This window comes from Tiliqua scincoides, chromosome 2 (genome assembly GCF_035046505.1).
Source record: "Tiliqua scincoides isolate rTilSci1 chromosome 2, rTilSci1.hap2, whole genome shotgun sequence".
Classification (NCBI taxonomy): Eukaryota; Metazoa; Chordata; class Lepidosauria; order Squamata; family Scincidae; genus Tiliqua; species Tiliqua scincoides.
Window position 1 is genome coordinate 132,103,149 of NC_089822.1, and position 12,350 is coordinate 132,115,498.

Genomic DNA, 12,350 nt, shown 5'->3' on the forward strand with positions numbered 1-12,350 from the left:
ATTGGCTTGTTGAGAGGCAGAAGCACGACTGAAGCAAAGTGGAGGCACAGATCGAGGTCTCAGAGAGTGGAAGAGAATGGAACCCTTTGGATATGTCCACCAGATGATCTTTAAATAGATCTGAGGATCTGGGCTTGGCCACAAAGTAATTATTGAATTAATCTATGATGTCCATGGTCTACCATGGGATTGGTTTACTCCGAAGTCATAAATAGTAAATGTTTTCTTTTTTTAATATGCAAACAAAAAGACATCAAAGAAAGCATAACCTCATGCTTTATGAACTAATCTAAAATTGAAAAATATTGCTTGGCTGGCAGGCCTCTTCATCTGGAGATGGAAGTTTGTCTTTTCTCATTAACCTGTTTTCCATTGAGCAATTAGATTTTAACTAAATGATTTCAGAGAGGTCTTTTGCATTTTGCTTTCCTTGGATTTCACTGCCCTGCTCTGTCTTTCATACTGTTCAAGAGAGAACATTTTGCAGACCTGTATTTTAGGATTTTGATATTCAAGGTATGCAAGCTGGCTTCTATGGCTGCATTACTCATGTTAGGCTCCGAGCAAACAGTCACAAAATGATGCAGAGCCAAAAAGGCAAAGCAGAGGAATTGTTTTCAGAAGCTTCCAGTATACCCGGTGGTTCTTAATCAGAGATTCATGACACCCACTACTGGTAATGCAAAGCACGTGAGAGAAAGCTGTCTAAAACAAACCCAGAAAACCTTTTTATTATCAAGGCCAATATTATTTGTAACTGGACACAACATCATTCCCAACAAAAGAAGGAAAACATGCAGGGACTTGTCTTTGTGGTCCTTTGATTTGATTTTTTTTTTTAACGGATGTTATTAAAAGGTGGTGTCCAGGATTATCACCCATACACTCATTGACTGTTGTTACTTTCACTGACATAATTATTTGATGGAAAAGAAGAATCTGATCCTCAGTAGGGGGGGAACTGAAAATGAATATGAAAGATGAGTTATCCTGCTATCTCAGACTTATAGGTGTGTGATCCTCATGGACTGGCATGACTGAACATAAGAACATTACATAACATAACATAAGAACATAAAAAGAGCCCCGCTGGATCAAACCATAGGCCCATCTAGTCCAGCTTTGTGAATCTCACAGCAGCCCACCAACTGAAGTTACAAGGAGGCACCAAAAATACATTTCTTATCATTTTGATGCTTCTTGGCAAATGAGCAGAGACGTCAATGTTATATCTGGCAAAATGTGAGTTTGGACATTTTGGTGCCATTTTTTTCTTGCTCTCTTCTTTACCTTGCTTTGTGTACCATGGGAGCAGTAGGGTAGCCTTTCAATAAATGCAAACCTGGGGATAAAAGGGGAGCAATTTCAGAGTTTTGGCAGAGAGTGGGTGTCAATGGGCAATTTTCACAATGGAGAGAGGTGAAAAGCGGTGTGCCCCAAAGATCTGTCCTGGGACCGGTGCTTTTCAACCTCTTCATAAATGACCTGGAGACAGGGTTGAGCAGTGAGGTTGCAAAGTTTGCAGACGACACCAAACTTTTCCGAGTGGTGAAGACCAGAAGTGATTGTGAGGAGCTCCAGAAGGATCTCTCCAGACTGGCAGAATGGGCAGCAAAATGGCAGATGCGCTTCAATGCCAGTAAGTGTAAAGTCATGCACATTGGGGCAAAAAATCAAAACTTTAGTTATAGGCTGATGGGTTCTGAGCTGTCTGTGACAGATCAGGAGAGAGATCTTGGGGTGGTGGTGGACAGGTCGATGAAAGTGTTGACCCAATGTGCGGCGGCAGTGAAGAAGGCCAATTCTATGCTTGGGATCATTAGGAAGGGTATTGAGAACAAAACGGCTAATATTATAATGCCGTTGTACAAATCTATGGTAAGGCCACACCTGGAGTACTGTGCCCAGTTCTGGTCGCCGCATCTCAAAAAAGACATAGTGGAAATGGAAAAGGGGATTGGACAAGTTTCTGGAGGAAAAATCCATTATGGGGTACAAGCCATGATGTGTATGCGCAACCTCCTGATTTTGGAAATGGGTTATGTCAGAATGCCAGATGCAAGGGAGGGCACCAGGATGAAGTCTCTTGTTATCTGGTATGCTCCCTGGGGCATTTGGTGGGCCGCTGTGAGATACAGGAAGCTGGACTAGATGGGCCTATGGCCTGATCCAGTGGGGCTGTTCTTATGTTCCTATATCATGGCTTGTAACCCGTAATGGATTTTTCCTCCAGAAACTTGTCCAATCCCCTTTTAAAGGTGTCCAGGCCAGACGCCATCACCACATCCTGTGGCAAGGAGTTCCACAGACCAACCATACGCTGAGTAAAGAAATATTTTATTTTGTCTGTTCTAACCCTCCCAACACTCAATTTTAGCGGATGTCCCCTAGTTCTGGTGTTATGTGAGAGTGTAAAGAGCATCTCTCTATCCACTCTGTCCATCCCCTGCATAATTTTGTATGTCTCAATCATGTCCCCCTGAGGCACCTCTTTTCTAGGCTGAAGAGGCCCAAACGCCGTAGCTTTTCCTCATAAGGAAGGTGCCCCAGCCCAGCAATCATCTTAGTTGCTCTCTTTTGCACCTTTTCCATTTCCACTATGTCTTTTTTGACACCATTTGTACCAGCTGGAAAAATGAAGTAAGCTCATTTTTTTTCTTTTTGCAGTTGGCTCATTTGGATTAGATTTAAGTCATAATTCATAGCACTCAGAGTTCAGCAGGTTTCCCCTGTTTCATTACTTTATGAACTCTTCTGAATTTTGATTTAATTACAAAAATTTTTAACATTAATTCTGGAACTGGTACATGTGCAGTTTGCCATAACTTTCAGCTTGTTCAGTTCTCTTGTGTATTTTTTCTCCTTCTGTGTCTCTAATATGCCTGTGTGCATTGCTGAAACACACTGCAACTCTTCCCTACAAAAAAGTCCCTTGATGTGATTGTATGGGCGCAATTCTAACCTTGAGTTAGGCCGACCCAAGGGACTTGGGCACTCAACCGCAGTGGTGGGCTGTGGAGCGTCCACAAGTGTGCTGCAGGAGTTTAGGGAAGGATCATTTATTCGTAGGGCCACTGGGGAATGTGAGTAAATTGTCCAAAATCAATGGTGTGCCTTGACCATTTGAGCACCTCAGTGTGCTATGAGATGAAAAAAGTTGAAAATTGCTGATCTTATGAATAATCATTTCAAGTTTGCTTTTTTGCAGTTTTATATCCCTACACGGGTTCATACACATTTGTAAAACTTGGCAAAAATAGAATTTGGATGCATTCATACATATGATTGTATGAATATTGTTTTTTATGCAGTGTTAACATTGTACTTTGTTTTACCATTGCCACCTCTTTAAATGCAGAGGGGGGATATACTCAAATGAACTAAAGGATTTCATCACTGCACCAAACTGCACATGTACAGCACTCTGCACAGTAGACCAATGGAAGATTCCGGATGCATCAGTTCCATTCTGGAAGCCAGCCCGGATACTCTGGAATTTCAAAAACTGAGGAGAAATTTGGATGAAAAGAGCAGTTTAAAAATGGATCCATCCAATTTCAGTAATTACTATGTTCCCAAATTATGATGATGATATTCACAATAATCCTAGTTTAACTAACTTCTAAAAGAGCCTGGAGGTATGGGGGAGGGGGAAAGATACATGCAGGGCTAGGAGCATAGGTTAGGCCTAGTTGGCCCTGACCATTTGAAATTTCCTGGATGCCCCACACCTAACACAGCATCAGGGCTGGGCATCCGGGAATTTTAAAATGTCTGGTGGGGTGATGTAGTGGTCTGGGAACTGGACTTAGACCTGGAAGATCCAGGTTCAAATCTCCCCTCAGCCACAAAGCTTCCTGGGTGACCTTGGGCCAGTCACTTTCTCTCAGCCTCACCTACCTCACAGGGTTGTTGTGAGGACAAAAGGAGGGGAGCAGCTGTGTTCACTGCCCTGAGCTCTTTGGAGGAAGGGCGGTATAAAAAAAATATGAAATGTGAAGAAAATGAACTATTCTTCCTCTCATTGCCCAGTGAGTCCCAGGACACTTACTGGGCAATGAGGGCAAGGTGGGGGGGGGAGAAGCAGCTGCTGCAGTGAAGGAGAGGTCACTAGGAAAGCTTTCCATCCTCTGATGCAAGCTTTGATGCAAAGGAGAACTTTGGTTTCCAGCCTGCCTCAGCAGATGTGGGGGAGGGGGCAGGGAACTGGTACATAAAGGTCTTGTGCCTGGTGGTCCCCACCAAGGTGACACCAATTCCAGACGCATAACTCCAAATCTGATATTAAAGTTGCCAACCAGCCAGCCATTATTTTCTATAGATAAACAAAATCTGCCCATCTCAATTCAGAATGAGAATGGCCCTTCAAAACCTTTATAGAGAATACTTTGAAAACCCTCTGATTTTTCTGATAATTTGCCAAATCTCCGAAAGAACCAACATGTGGTGGTTCCACCACCATTAGCCCTTTTGTCCACTAGTTTCCCTCTTCCCTCTTTGGGGAGGGGGGAGCAAAGAGTGCTTGCAAAAGCCAAGGGCTGTCCCTAGGTTTTCAGCAGGCTGCAATGAAAGCTTCTGAGCTTCTCTCCGTGGTCCGTTGGAACTTTGTTATTCCTGGTAAGTGAGGAGAAAAATTTTTCAAAAGTCCTCCCAGTCAGCAATACAATCTCTGAGCATACTCAGACGTCTACAGTGTCATGTAAGGAACTGATTCAGCAATTTTCAACTGGAGTGTCATGGCACATCAGTGTGCCGTGAAAGGTCTGCACATGTGCCACAGGAGTTTGGAGCACAGCAATAGAAAATCACTATAAAAATCTTCCAAGTTCTGTGGCTCTGTTTTTAGGGCAATCTATCTGTAGTAACAAATGATCTGTCCTTCTTCCTTCACCTGCTCTAAGGGGCAAGGCGAAGGAAGAGGGTCAGACAATTTGTTACTACAGACAGTTGCCCTAGAAACAGAGCCACAGAACTCAGAAGAGTCTCACAGAAACCAGAAGTCACATCACAAGAGGTGAAGACCATAGAGAAAACAGATCAGTGTGCCGTGAGAAAAAAAAAATGTTGAAAATCACTGACTTAGATGAAACAGCATTCCATTTAAGGGAGACCTGTCTGTTCTCTTCAAGAGAGTGCAACCCCTGTCCCATGTTGCATGCAAATGGAAGAATGGCTTTTTGCTCCTTTTACTTCAATGAAATGAAGCAAGTGCGGGTGGGAGGGTTGCATTATTTACCTGGAATCCCTAGATATCTGTTGGTCCAGGCTGACATTTGTACTGCTTTTTCAGTTGTTAGACCATCCATGGGGCATTTGGTGGGCCGCTGGTGAGATACAGGAAGCTGGACTAGATGGGCCTATGGCCTGATCCAGCGGGGCTGTTCTTATGTTCTTATGTTCATGCTTGAATGTTCAGGCATCCCTTTGTGAGCAATTCATTCAAAAACACTTGTGTATATCTCCTCCGGCAGATATTTTACAACTCTGGATTTATTTGCTAATTTTTGCAATGGTGGCCATGCAATCACTGGGCAACTGTTGGGAGAATTCCTCTCCGCCAGGTGCCACTCTATTCTCACCTGGAGCCACCAAGTCTGAGGGCTTTAGGGCAAGAAGAGGGAAGACCTTCTCAGACTCTGTTTTACCTTGTTCCAATTCCCTTTCATCTGAAAGGTATGTCTGCCTTTGAGACAGTCCGGTCAGTATTTGTTCAGTTGTGTGTCTGCGGCATAGCTAAACAAACCTCATTTGCCTTGCTAATCCTTCACTTAGGCATTGTTAATTTTGTTTGGTTACACAAGGAATGCTGGGTTCAACATCTTCTGGAGGGAGGATGCTTTCTGCCACCAGTGTAATTTGCTCAAATAAATATACAGCTCCTGTAATTTTACAACAGTTCGCAGTGATTAAAGTTTGCAGTCTCTTGTTTCATTAAGAAAACCTTTAAGGAGAAGGAAGAAACATAGACTTTAACACCTCCATGACATTTATCTCAGAGATCAAATGCCTACAACTCCACAAGGAAGAGTACTTAGCTTTTGTGCAGCACTTTCCGAGTCCACAAAGCACCTCACACATGTAACCTCCATAGAATCCTTTCAAAAACTTGGCAAGTCTATTACTATCTTATCTCCATATTGCAGCTGTGGAGCGGAGACTGACAGGGAGTGGCTTGCCTAAGGCCACCCAGTGAGTGGATGGTGGAGGTGAGATTTAAACTGGGGAAATCCTGATTTGCAACTCCATTTTGTAGCCACTTTGTTATATACCAGCTCCAAAGAAAAGCTGCTTTCACAATTTCTTATTTCTTTCTGCAGCTTTCTTGTTCCATCATGTTGCCGTGCAGGGCCAGCCCACTGATGGTACCTGGTGAAGCACCCAAGAGCTTCAGCTTGATGGGGTAGCAGGTACAATGCCCTCTGCAGGACACTAGGAGGCAATGTATTGTAAGAGATAGAGCTGAACAACAGCAGCGGGTAGTGAGGTAGAGGAAAGGATGGGGTAAGAAGGAAGACATCTGGGCAATCCAGACTTGCTGACTCAGCACAGCTCACTGTGAGTATTAAGGACTCTGACCCTCCCCTCCCCATGAAGGCAACTAGGGGGCAAAGATAAAAATTGGACTGTGGTCCATACTGTGAGTTGTTCCTAACTACTAATAAAAAAAAACTCCTACCTACATAACACTTTTGGCACAAGCATTGTCACTTGAGTGTGTAGTAACCTAACATTGTCCTACCAAACCCCCCTTTGGCACTGACCTTCCCTCTTGGGAAGAAGCAAAAGAGGTGGGGGAGCTGCAACAGTTGGCAACTTCATAGGTGAGATCACTGAAGGAAACAGGATATTTAATCCACCCTAGGGTATAATCCCGTGTTGTGACTTAATGAAAACTTGGACTACGTGACTTTCATCTGATAAAATACTATCTGCCTGCACTGCAGATACCAGCTTAAGTAATTTCCCCATTATCAGACTCTAATTTGTTTATTCTAGCTCCAAACTTCCTCTTCCCAGGCTGCAACTCCAATGTCAAAAACCAGTGTTTCTCAAAATGTGGGTCAGGACCCACTAGGTGGGTTGTGAGCCAATTTCAGGTGTGCCCCCATTCATTTCAATATTTTATTTTTTAATATCTTAGACCTGATGCTATTATGCTACGTATATGACTGCATTTGGTGAACTGTTACAGATCTGTACTTTGGACAGGCTTCTCTGTATATTCTTTTAACAATGGTAGTCAATGGGACTTACTCCTGGGTAAGTGTGGGTGGGATTGCAGCCTAGGATTGTTAAAGACTTTCCTACTTGATGATGTCACTACTGTTCATGACATCACTTCCGGTGGGTCCTGACAGATTCTCATTCTAAAAAGTGGTTCCTGGTGCTAAAAGTGTGAGGACCACTGTCAAAACTAAAAAAATGTATTTCTGGCAATATCCTTAAGAAGTGTTCACCTGAATCCTCCTTTGCCCTTATTTCTAGCAAGCATCAGCAAATGATTAATTCCATTCCATTATTCAGAGACCTACAAATCAAGAATAGTCAAGTCAGTAAAAAGGTGAACTGTCCAACCACATTTATGAGGAATGCAATAACTGTATGTTTTAGCAACAAATAAACCTGTGAGGAGGTAAACCCTAATACTGTGGTAGGATATATGGGACAGACTTTCAAGACATAAATATTCTTGGAAAACTCTTAAGGAATGCTTAGCAGTTATGTCATTTATCTTTGTTCATCAAGTCCATATGTTATCCTCCTTGGTACTAGTTTTGGGTGCAAATATAAGGAAGTACTGGCTACCAGTTCCCACTCTTCGTTTCCACATTTATAACATCACAAAATTAGGACAGGTTTGGTTTCCTTACAAAAAAATAAATTGAAAACTGAACTGTTAATTTTCCTAATCTCTGTTTTTCAAAACTGATAGTATCCTGATCGCCCAATTAAAAAGGTGATCGGAGTTTGTTTGGCCTGGCCAGGACACGAAAGTCCCTCCCCAAGGGGGAGGGGAAGTGGGCTGGGTCTGGCAGCTACAGCGGACCTTTTAAAAGGGCATGAGACCCAGCCCTCTTCCTCCTTTGCACGTGGGCACCATGGGAATACCCGCCCGCCCGCCCTAGAGGCAGTCTGAGTTTAACTGGTTGCTGTTTGGGGGCGGGTAGGAATTTTTTGCTGCCTGCCAAGATTGGCTGAAGGACAGGCAGTTTTTTCACCTACCCCAGACTGTTGCGGGCCAGGGCGTTACACACACACCCCTGTTTGCAAGCTGCCATTGGTCACTTTAAGAGGGCAGGTGGTGCGGGTTAGGAGGTGTAAATGGGACTTTGGCATGCACCTTCAGGTGGCATGGGCAGGGCGGAACCCTATTTCAGTCCTCAGGGGCTCAGCGGCACGAGGACGTAGACAGGGCCCTGGCCAGGACCGTGGGGCACACCTCAGAGGCTCAGCAGCTCGAGGTGGCACAGTCTGCGGTCCGGCTGCCTTCCCCTTAAGGGACAGACATGGATGAGACGTGCCGCCCAGCAGCAGGGCACGACTTGGAGTCGGGTGCATGCCCGCCTGGGGGCAGAGGTTTCTGGTACCGCCCAGAGGTCCCTCCCCGCACCACAGGGGCTTTCGCTGCCTCGGATGCTGCAGGTCTCAGCCTCTGCTTCTCTTGCTATGTGAAATAAAGTGGCCCTTTCTCCCATATCTGTTGTCTCGAGTGTTCATTGGACAGTGCCGAAACAAAAGAGAAGGTTTTGGGATTGGTGATGGAAAGAAGTGCAGCTGCTGAGACTGTGATGGCTGGAGACCCATGGAAACATCTCAGATATGAAGCTGTCATGGATAGTTGCTTCAAATAAAAACTGTCGTGCAGGAATAGTTTGTAGGAGGGGAGAAAAATTGTCTGAGTGATAACAGAATGAATATTATTCTGAATGTATGGTCTTTTCAGTGTTCCTGTTTGCACCTGGCTCAACCCTGAACTCATGCACTATAGTGCTAGCAGTTTGGCTGTGCAGCACTCCTGATCAGGGCTGTGATGAACCCCTGAATGGTAAACTTCCTTGAATTCACATGTTCAGATACCAATAGTGTGGCAGCTACGATGACCAGTGTTTTGAAGTGTGCCCAATAGCTGATGCACAGCAAGCCCTGTGTAGAAGTGTAGATCCTTCTTTCTGTCTTCAGGCCAAATCGCGCTGTATGCCATGACAAAAACACCAAACAGATTTGCCACATTCAGATCACTGCCTTTTTCCAGAAGGGTTCCTCTGCTTTTAACAGCCTGATGGCCAGCAGAAATTTGACAATGCAGCCAAGTCCAAGCTGCAGCTTCCTCTCTGAGAGCGAATCAGTCTTCAGTAAAATGCAGTCTCCTCTTCATTCAGCACTTTTGATCCCATGTCTGTCAAATTCATGAAGTATCCCCCTTTCCCAGGGGTTGGCTGTGTGGAAACTGGGAGAACCGTAAGGGGATCCTGAGTTTGGAGCCAGGGCGGCTACACCTGAAGGGGAACTCAGGCAGGTAAATCTCTCCACCAAATTAGGGGTCTGCACTTGCGGGTGGTTGTAGAGTAGGCCGGACCCACTGCATTTAGTGACTGCTGTCAAACATTCAATATACATGGCCCTTAATTTCTACTAAAATTATTGTCATGTGCGTTATATGTGGGGCATACCTGTACAAGTACAAAAACTTCATGGGAAAAAATTGATAAAAAGAGAGGCCAGATTGGCTTCTGATAAGGGCTCTTCCTCTGCTTCCTATCTCATTAGCCCAATAGCCACTGTAAAGGAATATTTCTAAATTCAAACCAGTATCACTCCAGGCACCACCCGGAACTGGTGAGATGAAACTGCATTTTCTCAGCATTCTTAAACATCCTCCATAGGGCAACTCAGGAAAACCATGTGCTTTTTTTCATTACAATTACAGTTTATGTATGAGGAGTATAAGTACCCAAAGGGAAATGATCCTCTTCTGTGTGGGCTGTTTACCATTCGTATAGTGAGCTTCCCCTCAGTTCCCTAGAGCACTACCTGAATCAAATGCATGAGCATCAAGGTTTGAGTCAGCCAGTTGGGTAGGGTACTTATGAGGGATGAGCATACCTCATGAAAAGTCATTGGCCACTGTCGGCCCAGGGGCTGCTTTAATGGGGTTTGTCTTACTTGGTAATAATGGGTTGTGTCCTAATTCTCACGCATGCAGACATTCCCAGAAGGTCACTCCCAACTTTTTCCTCCCCAGAGCACCCCTTCTTCAGTGGGGCACTGCAAATCTATTCATGGGTCGCTCCAAGTAATTCTTTATTCAGACGAAAGCTCCACTGGGTTGAATGGAACCTCCTCCCAGGTATGTACACTAGGATTGCAGCCTAAGCACTTTTTGTTTCTGCAGACATAGCTTAGGATACAACCCAAAACGTGATGCCAAATGCCCCTCAGGGTTTACAGAATTCACATCATTGCTCTCGGTATGGCAGCCTGACTCCACTCTCCCTCCCTTTTACCTGCAATGCTGTAATGTACATTGAAAACAAAAAGCAACCTATCGCATAATGAAATCTTACACAGCCCGGTCCTATGTGGTTTTGCCCCAGAAAAGGCAGCTGAACAAGAAATGAAACTCCTCAAGGCCATTGGCTTTCAAGAGCTCCAGTGCAGAAGCTGTGCAGGACCAGCAGCTCCTCTGAATTATTTCAGCCAAGCCCTGCAAACAATAAGTGATGTTGTTTCCAGTTTTACAATGCAGGCTTATGAAGGAGCCCAGCTTATGCTGGTTGCCTTCCTTCCAACCTTGCCCTGTCTGAATCCCAGGCACTGGACCAGGAACCCCATTGCCTATTCATAGTCCCAGCTAGCATCAGGCAAAAGGATGGGAGACTGTTCTGACTTAAGAGAGTCAGAGAAGATTTTTTTTTTTTTCCTCCAGAGCTAATGGTCTGAGAATTGAACTTAGACCAGGGAAATTCAGGTTGAAATCTCTGCTCAGCCATGAAGCTTCCTAGATGACCTTGGGCCAGTCACTATCTCTCAGCCTCACCTCACAGAGTTTGTTGTGAGGATGAAAGGAGGGAAGGAACCATGTACACCACCCTGAGCTCCTTGGAGGAAGAATGGTATAGAAATGTGAAAAATTAGATAAATAAATTTCTAGGCAAATCCCTGAAAGTTGTGATTTAAAGAAACAAATGACTCCATCACAAAGTCAAAGGTTATACACAATGCAGTTTTATTTAAAGACACCAGAAATGTTAGACTTCTCAACCAGGTGGAGGAAAATATGCAAAGATGGTTTGACTTTTGCGTGCCACCCACACAGAAAAAGAAAACGCTCACATCTGCATTCGCAAGCAGAAGGAGTATATTAACAAGCAAACAGAAGAGAGAGAAGCTCACTCAGGGATGCATTTTCTTGAAGTTTGGCATACAGCTGGGGGGGGGAGTATTAGCCATTGTGGGTAATATACAAATGTGCTCCAAAAAGTGGAAGGGAAGGGGCATTCCCCAAGGAAATGGCTTCATAGAAACTTTATAGTTACACTGAGTGTCTTCCGCTGTTGCATAGGGTGGAAAACTGATGAATTCCTACTCAGCCTACTGGAAACTGAGGAATCAGTGTCAAGGGTTCATCCCTTATTTTTCACACCTGTAAAGTAGGCGCTTATTACCATATCGGTCTATAAATGGTTGACGCAGAGCTGAAAGGCATGTACTGGAGGCATTGTTGCCCACTTTTAGCCTCTGTTAAACAGATTTCTCAGGACCTTGTGGTGCTTCAAAAACCTGCAAAACCTATTTGACCAGAGATACGTGTATGATCAAATCACAGCGTTTATAACCAAAGACAAACATGGTTGTGGTTACTGCAGATTCAGCTTTCCTAAAAATTATTGCCTATCTCTAACCTTAGGATGTTGTGCCTTCCAAAAAGCCTTTGGGAAAGACCCTAAAGGGTCTGACTTCAGGGTTAGAAATAATTTTGTGACTGACAGAAAGTAACAGGCGCAGATGTTCCCATTGCTGATTCAGTCAGAGTGGTTTAGAGCCCAATTCTATGCATATTTACTCAGAAGTAAGGCCCATTATAATCAATGGGATTTACTCCAAGGGACATGTGGGTAGGATTGCAGCCTTAACCTTGCACTTTTAGGTTGAACTCTATAAAATGAGGTCACAAAGGAACAGGAATTACCACACTGTGTAGTGCGAGAAGGATTGGGGAAAGGTGACAGGGTCTCTGTATGCGTAAGGCATGGCCTGTGGGTGAATCAGAAGTCCATTCAGCACAGCCACATTCATTTCCTGTCCCACTCTTTTTAATACACAAAGGGGCTGTGACTGCTCAGATAAGC